Source organism: Ovis canadensis, chromosome 1 (genome assembly GCF_042477335.2).
Source record: "Ovis canadensis isolate MfBH-ARS-UI-01 breed Bighorn chromosome 1, ARS-UI_OviCan_v2, whole genome shotgun sequence".
NCBI lineage: Eukaryota > Metazoa > Chordata > Mammalia > Artiodactyla > Bovidae > Ovis > Ovis canadensis.
The window spans coordinates 37,533,882-37,549,580 of NC_091245.1; the positions used below are offsets into that span (position 1 = coordinate 37,533,882).

The window sequence follows — 15,699 nt, forward strand, 5'->3', positions numbered from 1 at the left end:
CCCAAAGAAAGGCAATGCAAAAGAATGCTCAAACGACTGCACAATTGCACTCACCTCACATGCTAGTAAAGTAATGCTCAAAATTCTCCAAGCCAGGCTTCAGCAGTACGTGAACTGTGAACTTCCAGATGTTCAAGCTGGTTTTAGAAAAGGCAGAGGAACCAGAGATCAAATTGCCAACATTTGCTGGATCATCAAAAGAGCAAGAGAGTTCCAAAAAAACACATCTATTTCTGCTTTATTGACTATGCCAAAGCCTTTGACTGTGTGGATCGCAATATACTGCGGAAAATTCTGAAAGAGATGGGAATGCCAGACCACCTGACCTGCCTCTTGAGAAACCTATATGCAGGTCAGGAAGCAACAGTTAGAATTGCACAGACTGGATCCAAATAGGAAAAGGAGTATGTCAAGGCTGTATATTGTCACCCTGCTTATTTAACTTCTATGCAGAGTACATCATGAGAAACGCTGGGCTGGAAGAAGCACAAGCTGGAATCAAGATTGCCGGGAGAAATATCAGTAACTTCAGATATGCAGATGACACCACCCTTATGGTAGAAAGTGAAGAGGAGCTAAAGAGCCTCTTGATGAAAGTGAAAGAAGAGAGTGAAAAAGTTGGCTTAAAGCTTAACATTCAGAAAACGAAGATCATGGCATCTGGTCCCATCGCTTCATGGCAAATAGATGGGGAAACAGTGGAAACAGTGGCTGACTTTATTTTTCTGGGCTCCAAAATCACTGCAGATGATGATTGCAGCCATGAAATTAAAAGACGCTTACTCTTTGGAAGCAAAGTTATGATCAAACTAGACAGCATATTCAAAAGCAGAGACATTACTTTGTCAACAAAGGTCCATCTAGTCAAGGCTATGGTTTTTCCAGTAGTCATGTATGGATGCTAGAGTTGGACTGTAAAGAAAGCTGAGCGCCAAGGAATTGATGCTTTTGAACTGTGGTGTTGGAGAAGACTCTTGAGAGTCCCTTGGACTGCAAGGATATCCAACCAGTCAATCCTAAAGGAAATCAGTCCTGAACATTCATTGGAAGGACTGATGTTGAAGCTGAAATTCCAATATTTTGGCCAATTGATGCAAAGAGCTGACTCATTTGAAAAGACCGTGATGTTGGTAAAGATTGAAGGCAGGAGGAGAAGGGGATGACAGAAGATGAGATGGTTGGATGGTATCACCAACTCAATGGACATGAGTTTGGGTAAACTCTGGGAGTTGGTGATGGACAGGGAGGCCTGGTGTGCTGTGGTTCATGGGGTCGCAGAGTTGGACACTACTGAGCAACCGAAGTGATACAAAGCCTTTGCCCATAGTCTGTAAGTTGTCCTAATACTAAGGCCAAATGCCAAAAGGCACATGTTTTTCCTGGAGAAAATCTGGAAGAGACAGTTATACTAAAACACTACTCAGAAGGATCTGTTTCACTGATTTTACTTGTGTGAGTGGCATCATTGTGCAGGTATGCACGGTAAGTCGCTTCAGTTGTATCTCTTTGCAACCCTATGAACTCTAGCCCACCAGGCTCCTCTGTCCATGGGATTCTCCAGGCAAGAAGTGGGTTGCCATACTCTCCTCCAGGGGATCTTCCTGACCCAGGGATTGAACCTGCATCTTGCATTGAAGGTGGATTCGTTACTGCTGAGGCCACTTCCCCAAGTGGCATCATTAGGCCACTTCAAATCAAACAGTGTCCTGTGAAAACAGTGAAAGCCAGAAACCAAAGCTCTCATTGCTATGGCCTCTCCATTTTGTTACCGTACGTGGGATGTTCCATATGGAGATGAGGAATAAGACTAAAAGCACAGCTCTTCAGGCTTGAGGGTGTCAAACAACTGGAAATGTCCCTAATCACTTTACATGTATCCCGCCCTTCAAAATAGCTAGCTTGGATCCAACCCAGTGGATGATGTATTACTTAACCTTGAAGTATCAGGTTAGCTTCAAGTCTTTATTGAGTACTCTCTATGCATATGGCACAGAACTAGAAGATAGAGGTAAGGAAAAAAGGCCAACAGTAGTTATGCCAGGGAGGTCATGTTCCTGCCATCCTGATGCTTCCTCACTGAATGAAACTCAGCCAGTAGATCCTCATAGCAATATGGCCAGGGAGTAAGTTGGAAAATATGAGTGGGCATGTAAGCACAAGAGCCAACTCTGCATGGAAATGATGGAGAGTCTTCCAGCCAGTTGGACCTCTGGTTGCTCAGCAGCCCAGTGATAAACAATCTCAGCTAGGGAAACCTCCAGCTGAGAGTTAGGATATTATACCTGCTCAGGACAGTGAAGATGAAGGGGCACCTGCTCAAGGGCCCGTTAGGGAAGCTGATCAATAGGAACTGGCTCTGTTGAAGACTGTGGATAAGCCCAAAAGTGGTCCTGATGTCAAGGAGGAGATTCTACCAAGTCTAGAGCCCATTAAGATGCCAGAAGCACGTGAAGGGACAACCACAATTTAAACAAAGACAGACTGAAGCCAAGCATGCTGTCCTTATGTTGGAAATTTGCTGCTAACCATCTCCTGATAGTTTCACAACTTAAAAAAAGAAAAAGGGTCAAAACAGGACCCTGGACCCCAAATTTCAGCTTATAAGCTAGTTGGAGAAAACACAGTGAAGATGGATGAATAGAAGACAATATTTGTTCCTTAAACACCTACTGAGTGCCTAATTTGAGCCAGGCTTTGTGCTAGACAGCAGCAGTACCAAGGATGAATTGGTTCCATTTTGTTCAGTTCAACACTTGTTATTCATTTGGTACATATTTATTGAGTGTATTTGGAGTAGACTATAGCTTTTCAAGCCTTAATGTATATGGAAATCACCTGGGGATTCTGATTCCACGGATCTGGGGTAAAGCTTGAGACTATACATCTCCAGGACGCTCCCAGGGAATGCCAGTGCTGTTGGCCCCTGAACCACTCTTTGAATAGTAAAGGACTATACAGTGTCTTGGTTCTTTCCTGGTGGCTCAGAAGGTAAAAAATCTGCCTGCCATGCAGGAGACATGGGTTCAATCCCTGGGTCAGGAAGGTCTCCTGGAAAAGGGAATGGCGACCCACTCTAGTATTCTTGCCTAGAGAATCCTATGAGCAGAATTCTCTGTAACCCAGCAGGTTACAGTTCATGGGGTCACAAAGATTTGGACACAATTGAGAAACCAACATTTTTACTTTTCTTAGAGAGGAAAACAAGATAGCCATGACCCCTGTCCTGATGAAGTGGATATTCTAACAAAGAATATAAATATTAAACAAGGAAGATGTTCAAAGTCTTAAGGAGAGCATTTTGTGAGGGGACCTAATTTCACCTAGGAATAAAAAAGCAAGCTTTCCTGAGGAAGTGATGTTTAAGCTGATAAGAATCTGCAAACAATAGAGGAAGAATATTTCAGATAGAGAGAACAGCATGTTTGAAGGCCTGGAGGTGAGTGAAAGCTCAGATATTCAACAAATATTTACTGAGTTTCACCATTTTCAGGCTCCATACTGGATATAAAACCCTGCCCTGGATGAAAACACAGTGGGAGAGACAGGCATGGAGACAGATGACTTCAAAATTATGCCGAGAAATTTTAACGTGGTAATCACAGGATGCCAGAGAGTACTCAAGAGGATTTCCTAACCCAGCCCAGGAGAGAGGACATTGGAACAGAGCCTTTGCTGATGAGTGGAAATAAGGAGAGAGAAAAAGATGTGGCGACGTAGGAGATCTGGTCTTTGCCACTGAGGACACATCGGCTAGTGGGAAGCTGGCAAGCTGTGTTATGTGATCCTGATGTTAATATAATATAATCATCATCTGGGAACATTGCCTGGCGCATAGTAGGCACTCATTAAAGATGTGTTAACTGGATGAATATCTCAGTGCTGTGGGAGGAATAGACTCAGGATGTCCTAGATATAACTGGGTACTAAGTTGTTACCAACTGCAAGGGCCCTAAAAGTTCAGAGCACTAGTGTATGAACAAGAACCGGGCTTGAAGGAAGGCTAGAGTCTGGAAATGTAGGGCAGACCAGTAGACATCCATTCTGAAAAGAAAGAAGTATCAGTTCACTGCTGGGAGTAAAGGATTAAAAAAAAAAAAAAAAGCACACAGCAGGGTTTCTTTACCATCTGAGCCACCAGGGAAGCACCTGAAGCAGGGTTTCTTAGTCCAGGACACTTGGAGCCTCTGGGCATCTATGAAGCCCCAGAGATTATGTGTGAAATCCTAGGTATTTATACATCCTAGGATTCTTTTCCTGGGCAAAGAGACTAGAACTTCATCAGATGGTCAAAGGAGTCCACTCTCCCTCACCAGGTTAGGACCCTCGGGGAGAGAACAAGCAGCCTATTCTAGGTAGCCTGTGAGCCATTTACTGATTACAAACAATTATGGCAGTGGAATCCCAGCACAATCAGCCTCAGGTCTGAGTGGCTAGATGCTTTCAACCCTGCGTTTGAGTGGCATTTTAGCAGTGTCCTTGCTGCTTCTTGTCAATCCAGACCTGTCCTTGTTGTCAGGGCATCCTCAGCAGTTGATGAAGGTGCCTCATTCCAAAGGCTATTTATATGCACCCAAGTCCTTCTCCTTGAGTTTCCAGTGGGGACAATGGCCTCTTGTTAGGTTGTCAACTGTTGACATTTCTCTGATCTTTTCTTACAGTTTCTGTTCAGCAGCAATTGCTGCAACCACCTAAGCATCGAACAAGCAACTGATTGGAGCAGATTTAATAAACGTCCTGGAGAAGGAGGCTGCATGCTTATGGACTTTCATGGTACTTTCATGGTAGTGCATAATGGACCAGGTGCTCTTCCACCCACCTGCTTATGCTACCATAGTAAGCACAAAATCTACCTATCTGGAGGAAAACAGTATTTGCTGAAACAATAATAGATGCAGGAAATTTGTCTGTTGTGGGTAAATGTCTCCATGGTTTAACTTTGCACCATTCTATTTTGGTTAAAAATATCTACAAGGTCATCCCTTACCATCTTCCTTTTAAAATGCACTGGTAATTCAGGACTTTCCTGGTGGTCCAGTGGTTAAGATTCTGAGCTTCCAATGCAAGGAGGTGCAGGTTTGATCCCTGGTCAGGGAATGAAGATCCTGTACACCATAGGGTGTGGCCAAAAAATAATACCCTGGTAATTGAAATGGCCTGTTTTTCATCAGGAACTGGGGATTTTGAAGGGAGTTTGAGGGAGAATGGATACATGTATATGTATGACTGAGTTGCTCTGCTGTGCACTTGAAACTATCACAACAGTGTTAATTGGCTGTTCAGTTCAGTTCAGTTGCTCAGTCGTGTCCGACTCTTCATGACCCCATGAACTGCAGCACATCAGGCCTCCATATCCATCACCAACTGCTGAAGTCTACCCAAACCCATGTCCGTCGAGTCAGTGATGCCATCCAGCCATCTCATCCTCTGTTGTCCCCTTCTCCTCCTGCCCCCAATCCCTCCCAGAATCAGGGTCTTTTCCAATGAGTCAACTCTTCATGTCAGGTGGCCAAAGTACTTGAGTTTCAGCTTTAGCATCAGTCCTTCCAATGAACACCCAGGACTGATCTCCTTTAGGATGGACTGGTTGGATCTCCTTGCAGTCCAAGAGACTCTCAAGAGTCTTCTCCAACACCACAGTTCAAAAGCATCAATTCTTCTGTGCTCAGCTTTCTTTATAGTCCGACTTTCACATCCATATATGACCACTGGAAAAACCATAGCCTTGACTAGACAGCCCTTTGTTGGCAAAGTAATGTCTCTGCTTTTCAATATGCTGTCTACTCCAATATAAAATTAAAAGTTTAAAAAATGGTTTAAAGAATTGGAGTTTTGCAAAATAGCAGTTAGAAATTCCTCTGTTTGAGGAGACAGGCAATGTTTAAAGTTCTTTGAATAAAATAACCTTAGAGTAGAAACCTTAGCAACCAGTTTGTATTAATAGAAGTCCAGCATTCAGAATGAGAGGAGTGATAGTCCCTGTCTCCCTAGGGCTAGACACACCACATAAGAAATCCTTTTCATTCAATATTTAATGCCACATTAGAAGGGGGATAGCAACAGACACATGAAGCTGGTGCTCTGGAAATAAAGGCAAATGGCAGTGACTAAGGCCTGGGTGCCGTGCTTTGTATGGTACATTTAATCTTCACAACACTACTAATATACTACTATTAACAGTAGGGCACTACTACTATTATCTCCATTTTACAAGTAAACTCAGGTTATGCAGATTGGTAAGTGGCAGAGCTGGAATAACACTTGTTCTGTCTGACTCCAGTGGACCCTCAGCATAGGCAGTTGGCGTATTTTCAGTTACTCTTGCTAGAGATGATTGGCAATTATGACAATGAAATCATTGCCACTGTATGTGTGTGCACATTAGCCATTTCACCGGTCAGCACATGCATACTGTGAGGGCAGTGCCCATACTAATGATGCACATATTGACCTCAGGTTTAGCACAGAGCTGGGCACATGGTAGGTCTTCCTTACTTTTTTTTTTTTTTTTTACTGAATACAATAACTAACTTCAGAATATTTCAAAAAAAACCAACTCACCCATCAGATTATTCAAAGTGTAGGGGGAAAAGCACATTCTAGAGGGTATAAGTTGTTACAAGTCATTTTAGAGGACACTTTGCAATAATGATCACAATCTGTAATGTGTAAACCCCTTTATGCACACATACAAAGAAACATGCACATATATACACAAAGATGTCATACACATACTTACACCAAGAAACATACACATAAAGATGTCAATATATATATGTATGTATGAAGTGAAGTGAAGTCGCTCAGTTGTGTCCGACTCTGCGACCCCATGGACTATAGCCCACCAGATTCCTCCTTCCATGGGATTCTCCAGGCAAGAATACTGGAGTGGATTGCCATTTCCTTCTCCAGGGGATCTTCCCGACCTAGGAATCGAACCCTGGTCTCCCGCCTTGCAGGCAGACGCTTTAACCTCTGAGCCACCAGGGAAGCCCTATATGTATATACTTATATACATTTATTTGCAAAGATATGCACACAAAAAATACATGTGTGTATATACATGCATTTACATATGTGTGTGTATTCATTACAGTTCTGTTTGTATTAGGAAAATAAAATGGAAATAACCTAAATATCCATCAATAGGGGGATGATTTTTTAAAATTATGATACAACCATACAATGCAATACTATGTAGCCATTAAAATATTGAAGCAGCTATATTATGTTAACTACGTAAAACTGCTAATTCCTTCCTGTTTAGATCTACAAATATAGCAATTTCATATAGTTCAACTTTATCCATGTGCAGATATGAACAATTTCTAAGCATATTAAAAACTGAAAAAGGCAAGTTGTAAAGTATGATGTAGTTATGTTTAAACATAAGAAGCAAAAATATAGAAAATAAACGAGAGATACTCACCAAAGAATGAACATGGTTATTTCTCAGCCTTATACAATGAGAATTTTTAATAATTTCTTTTTAAAATGTGTTTACTACAAGTAATTCCAAAGGGTTTATATCTTTTGTAAGCATTTCTCTCTGATCTATAATTTCCAAACACCATGAACTCACCATCTTTCTCCTCTGGCACAGATGAGGAGAGTAATGAAGAATTAGACTTAATTATTCAGGCAAAGAAACCCAGATTATGAGAACAAGGCAAAAAGCAGAACTTTGTCTTGGATTATCTCGAGACAATTGCCTGAAATTTTCCTGCTTACATTTCCTGTTTGAACCTGGCTTTTCAGATTAATGTGAGTGATCTGTTTTTTTGTGATTCAGAACCTCACAGAACTTGGCAGGCAAAGAAACACGAAGAAAGGAAGAAAAGGAAAGGGCAAAAGTGGGGGGAGCAAAAGAAGATGGGCAGAATTTGAGAAGGCTTTATAAAGCGATATAACACACCCCTTACCCTCTGGGAACAAAGGAACAAAGCTAATGGGAGACAACAGATGTTCTCCTTCCCAAACCATGAAAGCATAGCACTCTACACCCAGAACTCCTCCTCATTCCAAGGAGTGTCTAATACCTTTTACTGGAATATCTGTACAACAAAGGAGTTTTTTTCTGTTTCTTAAAATGATTCATGTTAAAGGAAAAATTACTGTTACCAGGTACTTATCAAGTGTGAGTTATTCAAATGGTTGTCTTCTCTTGATTCTTATTTCTCTAAATCAGCTTTATTGGGGTAGAGTTAACACAAGGTAAAAATGTATCCATTTAAATTGTACATATCCATGAGTTTTCACAAGTAATACATTCCCTGATAGCTCAGTTGGTAAAGAATCCACCTGCAATGAAGGAGACTCCAGTTCGAATCCTGAGTCGGGAAGATCCGACCCACTCCAGTATTCTTGGGCTTCTCTTGTGGCTCAGCTGGTAAAGAATTCATCTGTGATGAGGGAGACCTGGGTTCAATCCCTTCCCCAGTTGGGAGGATCCCCTGGAGAAGGGAAAGGCTACCCACTCCAGTATTCTGGCCTGGAGAATTCCATGGACTGTATAGTCCATGGGGTCACAAAGAATCGGACACGACTGAGCAACTTTCACTTTCTTTCACATTCATAAAGCCACCACCATAATCAATTTTGGATGAGGTTCCATCATCCAAAAACGTTGCCTTGTGCCAGTCAATCCCCACTCCTCCTTCTGGCTCCAAACACCGATCTGCTTTCTATCACTATAGATTCCATTTGTCTTTTCTTGCATTTCAAATAAATAGAATCATACAGTATGCACCCTTTTGTATGTGTCTCCTTTCACTCAACATGGTGTTTTTGAGATTTACCCATCCTACTGTGTGCACTTATAATTCATCCCTTTTTATTGCTGGTTTCTATTGGGTTCCATGGTCTGGCTACACTATAACCACAGTTTATCCATTCACTCACTTAAGGACATTTTGGTTACTTCTAGTCTTTGGCTATTATGAAGAAAGTTGAACATTAGGTTGATTCTTACTTTTGCAGTGATTTTTCTTCTCCAATATAGTCATTTGTTTTAAAATTAGCAATAAAATAATCAATATTACATGAAAAACAACATCAAAAAATAACTCCAAATTGATTTGAAACTGATTTGAAATTAAAATCATCCATTTGGTTGGGCCATAGAGATGAGAAATAAAACTAGGTATCTTAGATACCTACTGGTGTTGTTTAGCCTCCAAGTCATGTCTGACAGTTTCGCAACCCCATGGACTACAGCCCGCCAGGCTCTGCTATCCATGGGATTTCCCAGGCAAGAATACTGGAGTGGGTTACCATTTTCTCCTGCAGGGGATCTTCCTGACCAGGGATCAAACCTAGGTCTCCCGCTTGGCAGGCAGATTCTTTACCACTGAGCCACCAGGGAATTCCCTAAACACCTACTAGGTGCTCATTAATATGCACAGATTATCACTTAAATCTTCACAAAAACACTAAATCATGAGGTAGCTATTATTCTTATTTTACTAATAAGGAAATAGGGGCACCAGGAGGTTAAAGAACTTGTCCACGGTCACAGAGTGACTAGGCAATAAAACCAGGAATTTTCACCCAGCCCTGCCTGACTCCCATCTGATGCTCTGCAGCCCTACTTCTCATTGCTGCATCTCTGGCAGGAGGCCTGGTAAAGAGGCTCAAAGGCAGACAGTTTTGATTAAAATTTTGTGTTGATCTAGAGGGGGGAAGCAGGAGAGGGAAGATGGCAGTGACTGGGTAAAGAGAGGAAAGAGGATGAAAGAAGAGGAGGGAAAGCAGCACTCTGTCCATCTTGACAGATTAAGGAGTCTGAAGATCCAGCAGGGAGTTGGCCTCCCTGGAAACTGCCTAAGGCCCGAAACATTTCTGTTCACAGTTGAAGGTAAAATCTTATCCAGCCCTGGCAGCTCCTTCCCTCTACATCAGGGCCCCACCTCTGGAGCCTGACACTCTCAGAAATCCAGGAGGGGGAGCACCTTTTCAGTTGGGTCAACACTGCTGTTTTGCATGGAGTGAGCACCACTCACCTTTGCCTCTGAAGTCAAGAAAAAATCTGGGCCTGGAATTAGAGAAACCGAAAACAAGTAAAATGACTCATTTTAAACAGTTTGAAGAGGGAAAGTTTAATGATTTAGCTCAAAATTAATTCAATGCCCACAAACAGAAAAAAAAGCCAAAGTAAAAGAGGGAAATGCAGAAAGTCTATGGCCCTCAGTATGTGTCAAACACCGAGCTCACAATTTTTCCTCTATTAATTGGGCTGATCTTCGTAATCCTATCATGCACAGGATTATAAATAGTACATAATAGTAGAAGTCTGTACTATTTTGATTCCTCTTTCATACATGATGAAATCATGCCTCAAAGAGGTTAAATATCTGCCCAGGGTGATATAGTAAATGGCAGAGACAGTACTCAAGCTCACTAACCACTACTCTGTTTCGTTCCCAGGGGCTATATGCCAGAGACTGTGTATATATACATTTATAAAAAAATGTTTAGAACATGGTACCAACATTTGGAGAGCTCATGAGTAAGCATTGGACATTCTTTCATTTCGGGGACTTCCCTGGTGGTCCACTGGCTGAGACTCTGCTCCCAATGCAAGAGGCCTGGGTTCGACCCCTGGTCAAGGAACTAGATTCTACATGTGGCAACCAAGTCATCACATGCCACAACTAAGATCCAAAAGAACCAAATAAACTAGTATATATATATTCATATCCTTATATTTTAAAAGGAAGAGAAACCAATAATTATGTAAAAATGGAGAAGAGGAGGAAAGGAGAGGGAGAGAAAGAGGAAGACCAAAATTCCCACCTGTTTATTGAAATCCTCCCAGATCACAGGACCCCAGGATTGGGAAACAGAGTGCTTGTCATACAGTTAATTCTCTCAGTTCAGTTCAGTCACTCAGTCGTGTCTGACTCTGCAACCCCATGCATGAATCGCAGCACGCCAGGCCTCCCTGTCCATCACCAACCATCTCCCCGAGTTCACTCAGACTCACGTCCATCAAGTCGGTGATGCCATCCAGCCATCTCATCCTCTGTTGCCCCCTTCTCCTCCTGCCCCCAATCCCTCCCAGCATCAGAGTCTTTTCCAATGAGTCAACTCTTCGCATGAGGTGGCCAAAGTACTGGAGTTTCAGCTTTAGCATCAGGCCTTCCAGTGAACACCCAGGACTGATCTCCTTTAGGATGGACTGGTTGGATCTCCTTGCAGTCCAAGGGACTCTCAAGAGTCTTCTCCAACATCACAGTTCAAAAGCATCAATTCTTCGGTGCTCAGCTTTCTTCACAGTCCAACTCTCGCATCCATACATGACCACTGGAAAAACCATTGCCTTGACTAAACGGACCTTTGTTAGCAAAGTAATGTCTCTGCTTTTCAATATGCTGTCTAGGTTGGTCATAACTTTTCTTCCAAGGAGTAAGCGTCTTTTAATTTCATGGCTGCAGTCACCATCTGCAGTGATTTTGGAGCCCAAAAAGATAAATCTGATACTGTTTCCATTGTTTCCCCATCTATTTCCCATGAAGTGATGGGACTAGATATCCTGGAATGTGAAGTCAAGTGGGCCTTAGAAAGCATCACTATGAACAAAGCTAGTGGAGGTGATGGAATTCCAGTTGAGTCATTTCAAATCCTGAAAGATGATGCTGTGAAAGTGCTGCACTCAATATGCCAGCAAATTGGGAAAACTCAGCAGTGGCCACAGGACTGGAAAAGGTCAGTTTTCATTCCAGTCCCAAAGAAAGGCAATGCCAAAGAATGCTCAAACTACCGCACAATCGCACTCATCTCACATGCTAGTAAAGTCAAAATTCTCCAAGCCAGGCTCCAGCAATATGTGAACTGTGAACTTCCAGATGTTCAAGCTGGTTTTACAAAAGGCAGAGGAACCAGAGATCAAATTGCCAACATCTGCTGGATCATGGAAAAGGCAAGAGAGTTCCAGAAAAAACATCTATTTCTGCTTTATTGACTATGCCAAAGCCTTTGAATGGATCACAATAAACTGTGGAAAATTCTGAAAGAGATGGGAATACCAGACCACCTGACCTGCCTCTTGAGAAACCTATATGCAGGTCAGGAAGCAACAGTTAGAACTGGACACGGAACAACAGACTGGATCCAAATAGGAAAAGGAGTACATCAATGCTGTATATTGTCACCCTGCTTATTTAACTTATATTTAACTTATAATTCTCTCAGCAGATGTCCAAATCATCCATAACCTGTCTCCATGGCCTCATGCTTTGAATACCTCCAAAGAGGAAGTATGGAGACAAAGTGAAGTGAAGTGAAGTCGCTCAGTCATGTCTGACTCTTGCGACCCCACGGACTGTAGCCTACGAGGCTTCTCTGTCCATGGCATTTTCTGGGCAAGAGTACTGGAGTGGGTGGCCATTTCCTTTTCCAGGGGATCTTCCCCACCAAGGGATCGAACCCGGGTCTCCTGCATTGCAGGCAGACACTTTACTGTCTGAGCTGCCAGGGAAGCCTCTAAAGTGTTCTTCTAACTAGGAAGAAAGGTCCCACTGAGATTTGAATTCAGATCACTGGATTCAGAGTCCAGAGTGCTCACAATTAGACTATGGAACCCCCTATTTCCCTGGTGGCTCAGACGGTAAAGCATCTGCCTACAGTGTGGGAGACCTGGGTTCAATCCCTGGGTCGGGAAGATCTCCTGCAGAAGGGAATGGCAACCCACTCCAATACTCTTGCCTGGAAAACCCCATGGACAGAGGAGCCTGGTAGGCTACAGTCGATGGGGTTGCAACAGATGCAACTGAGCAACTTCACTTTTGGCTGATGTGTGAAACACTGACCCTTGCTTCTCCCTCTGTCTCCCTCCCTGTCTCCCTAGTGATGAAAAACCCCAGCTCAGTTCATTTTCTCCCTTTCTGATTTCTTTTATCTTTTATTCTCTTTGACAGCCATTTTGGACACCTAATCATATGCTGTGTTTTATTGTTTCTCAATTACTTTGTATGCATGAGTCATACATGCTGAGGACAGCCAGCCATATTTTATACTTCTGGGGTCCCCCAGAGGAGTTAGGTCAATTCAGGGCATATAGCAAGCACACAGTAAACCAGTGAGACCTGCCAAATTAAATTAACAATCCATCATCATTAGAGTAGCTTAAAACTGGCCATACTGAATGAACTGTCATTTAATTGGTGTTTCCCGTAAAAGAGCCCCCTTTCTACAATATCAATTTTCATGTTAAAAAAAAATACTGACAACAAAGACCTGTTAAAAGGAAACTTTTCCATGCGCCTCATATTTGAAATACAACTTCCTAACCGAGAAAAAAAAAAAAGGAAAGAAATTAAAAGCAAAGCATCCTAAATTGTACAGTTGAGGTATTGTTCCCTGTCTCTACAACTCAGACATCCTGAGCCTCAGATTCACCCCTTACCTTTCTCATATACTTATCCATTTCTGCATCTAAGAGTTAAGATTTTTAAAGGTTGATTTTTAAAAGACATATATCCCGAATCTCCATATGAACTGTAAGGTTCTCATTGCAAGTGGATACAAGTTAGAATATGTTTGATCATAAAAGCAGAAAGGCTAGAGTAAAGTGCTGTGAAGAATCTATCGGAAGAAATAGGATCAGAGAGATGTGGTGCACTTCTTTTAAGTGCATACCACTTAACTGCATAATCAGCTTGTGCTCCCAAGAATTATGCAGTCTCTGTGTGGCCCCCATTAGACTGAATGTGTTGCTACTCCAGTTAATTGCATATTGGAAAATTGCATAATTCAGCTCTATGCACCCTGAACTGAGTTCCAAATGCCATCCGGTACTATGTAATCAAACTAAGGAAGTGAAGAGCTGGAATACTTATGAGACTCTGCCCATTTGTCACATTTGATTTGCAGAGTTTGTGCTGTAAACAAGGCTGCCCATTGGTCATAGCGCTGTGCACTCTGGATTCCTGTCCATCCCCTCTGCATCCCAACACAACCTCAGGTCCCCATCCAAAAGTTAATTTTAAATGGGTCCAAAAGAAAACAGGATGCCAGCATGTGAAAATTTGATTGAAAAACAAAATATCTGAGTCATAACTATGGTGTTCTCTTCCTAGGACTGACGTTATTTACATGGAAGAGCAGAAAATGCAGGGACTAATCTTGAATCTAGCTGGGCAATCTTTTCCTCTCTCATGGTCTCAGTTTCCTCTTCTGTACCAGGGAAAGAATAGTACTAACCCTGTTGACCTCACTATGCTCTTATGAGGGTTAAATATAATGCTGCTTGGTAAACTACAAAGTGATGCCGCAACCTATTACCAGTTGCAGCAGAGGGAAGAGATTGGGCTTTATATCAAGAAATCTAGAGAGTCTATCAAGTTGCTGGAAATATTCAGTAAGGATCAAGGGCAGCAGAAAGTGGTAAAAGAGAAATGAAAGGGAGGAAATGCTCCCAACTCTATGGCAAACCCTTCAAAGATCAGACGTTGTCCTTAGTTTCAGTTTCCTTCTCACTCTGTAGAGACTTAGAGCTCTTTCTCATCCTTGGGCACTCATGTCATGCAATGAGATCCTCATTACACTGCCTGTTTAGCAGACACGGCAGTATATCCACATGAACCGGTGATAAGTATAGGGGCTGGCTGTAAAAGACAGCACCCATCACTCAATGCTTTAAGCTCTCCAACTCTTACAAGGAGGGGTTTGAGCCACCCATGCCTGAATCTTGGAATCTAGAGGAAATGCTCACATGCCAACTGGCAACATTGGAGTGTAGCCCAAAGACTTCAAAGGTTTCCTTTGCTCTTTGCAGATTTCCTTCCATAGATGTTTTATCCTCAACTTGTATCTATTAAGACTATGAGTGATACTTCTTAGACACCTTTTCTGCCTGTAAAATGGTCCTCCTGAATTACCTGGAGGAGTCTTTAAGTCAACGGTTGCCAAACTCTAGAGTAGTTGGCTGCTCCTCTGTTGTCTGTGGAGTGGTTGAGAGGAGTGGGTGCTTAGTTCAGCCTCTTACTAGTTGTATAATCCTGGGAAGGGTACTTAATCTCATTAACTTTTGCTTTCCTTTTCTGCCAAATGGGGCTAATGAAAGTATCTACCTTTCAGGGCTTCTATGAGAGTGAAATGAGATCCCATATGCCAAGCAAAAGCCCAACACTAAGGTGAGCTACCCATTACTAACACAGAGACCATAGATTACTCAAGATAAGCTAATGGGGGTTATGCATCAGCATCTGTTCAGAATTCTGAAATAACATTTATTTTAACAAAAATATGGTGGTTTTAGGCAATTTAATCTGCATACTGTTTGTCTCATGTAAGTGTCTAGTAAAGTATTTTTACTGTGGAAAGAGGACATCATGACTTCAAGCAAAATGTGAGCACAAATCATTCTAGAACATCACTAGGGAAAGAAGTGACTCACACTTCCACTCTGACCAGTATCATCAGATGCAGGCATATTTCACAGTTTGAGGGGACAATGAGAGTGTGCCTCTGAGGAGCTTGAGGAGCTTGCCCAGAGAAGGCACTTAAATGTTGGATGAATTGAATTAAGCACTGGTTGAGTTGAATTGAGGGCAGAAATTCAACTGACCGGTCAACTGAGCGAGTCCACTATTTCTCAAAAGATGGATCAAAAACTGCACAAGCATTTCAGTGTAACATTCCAGACCTTCCAAAATCTGACTCTTTTATGCATCTCTATACGCTTAGCAACTTGCACAGTGC

General features: G+C 42.2%; 1 pseudogene; it reads left to right on the forward strand.

Annotated features, from left to right (window-relative positions):
* The first annotated feature begins 2,137 nt into the window (after positions 1–2,137).
* LOC138429154 (putative G antigen family E member 3) lies at positions 2,138–2,470 on the forward strand (annotated as a pseudogene).
* Positions 2,471–15,699: the final 13,229 nt, after the last annotated feature.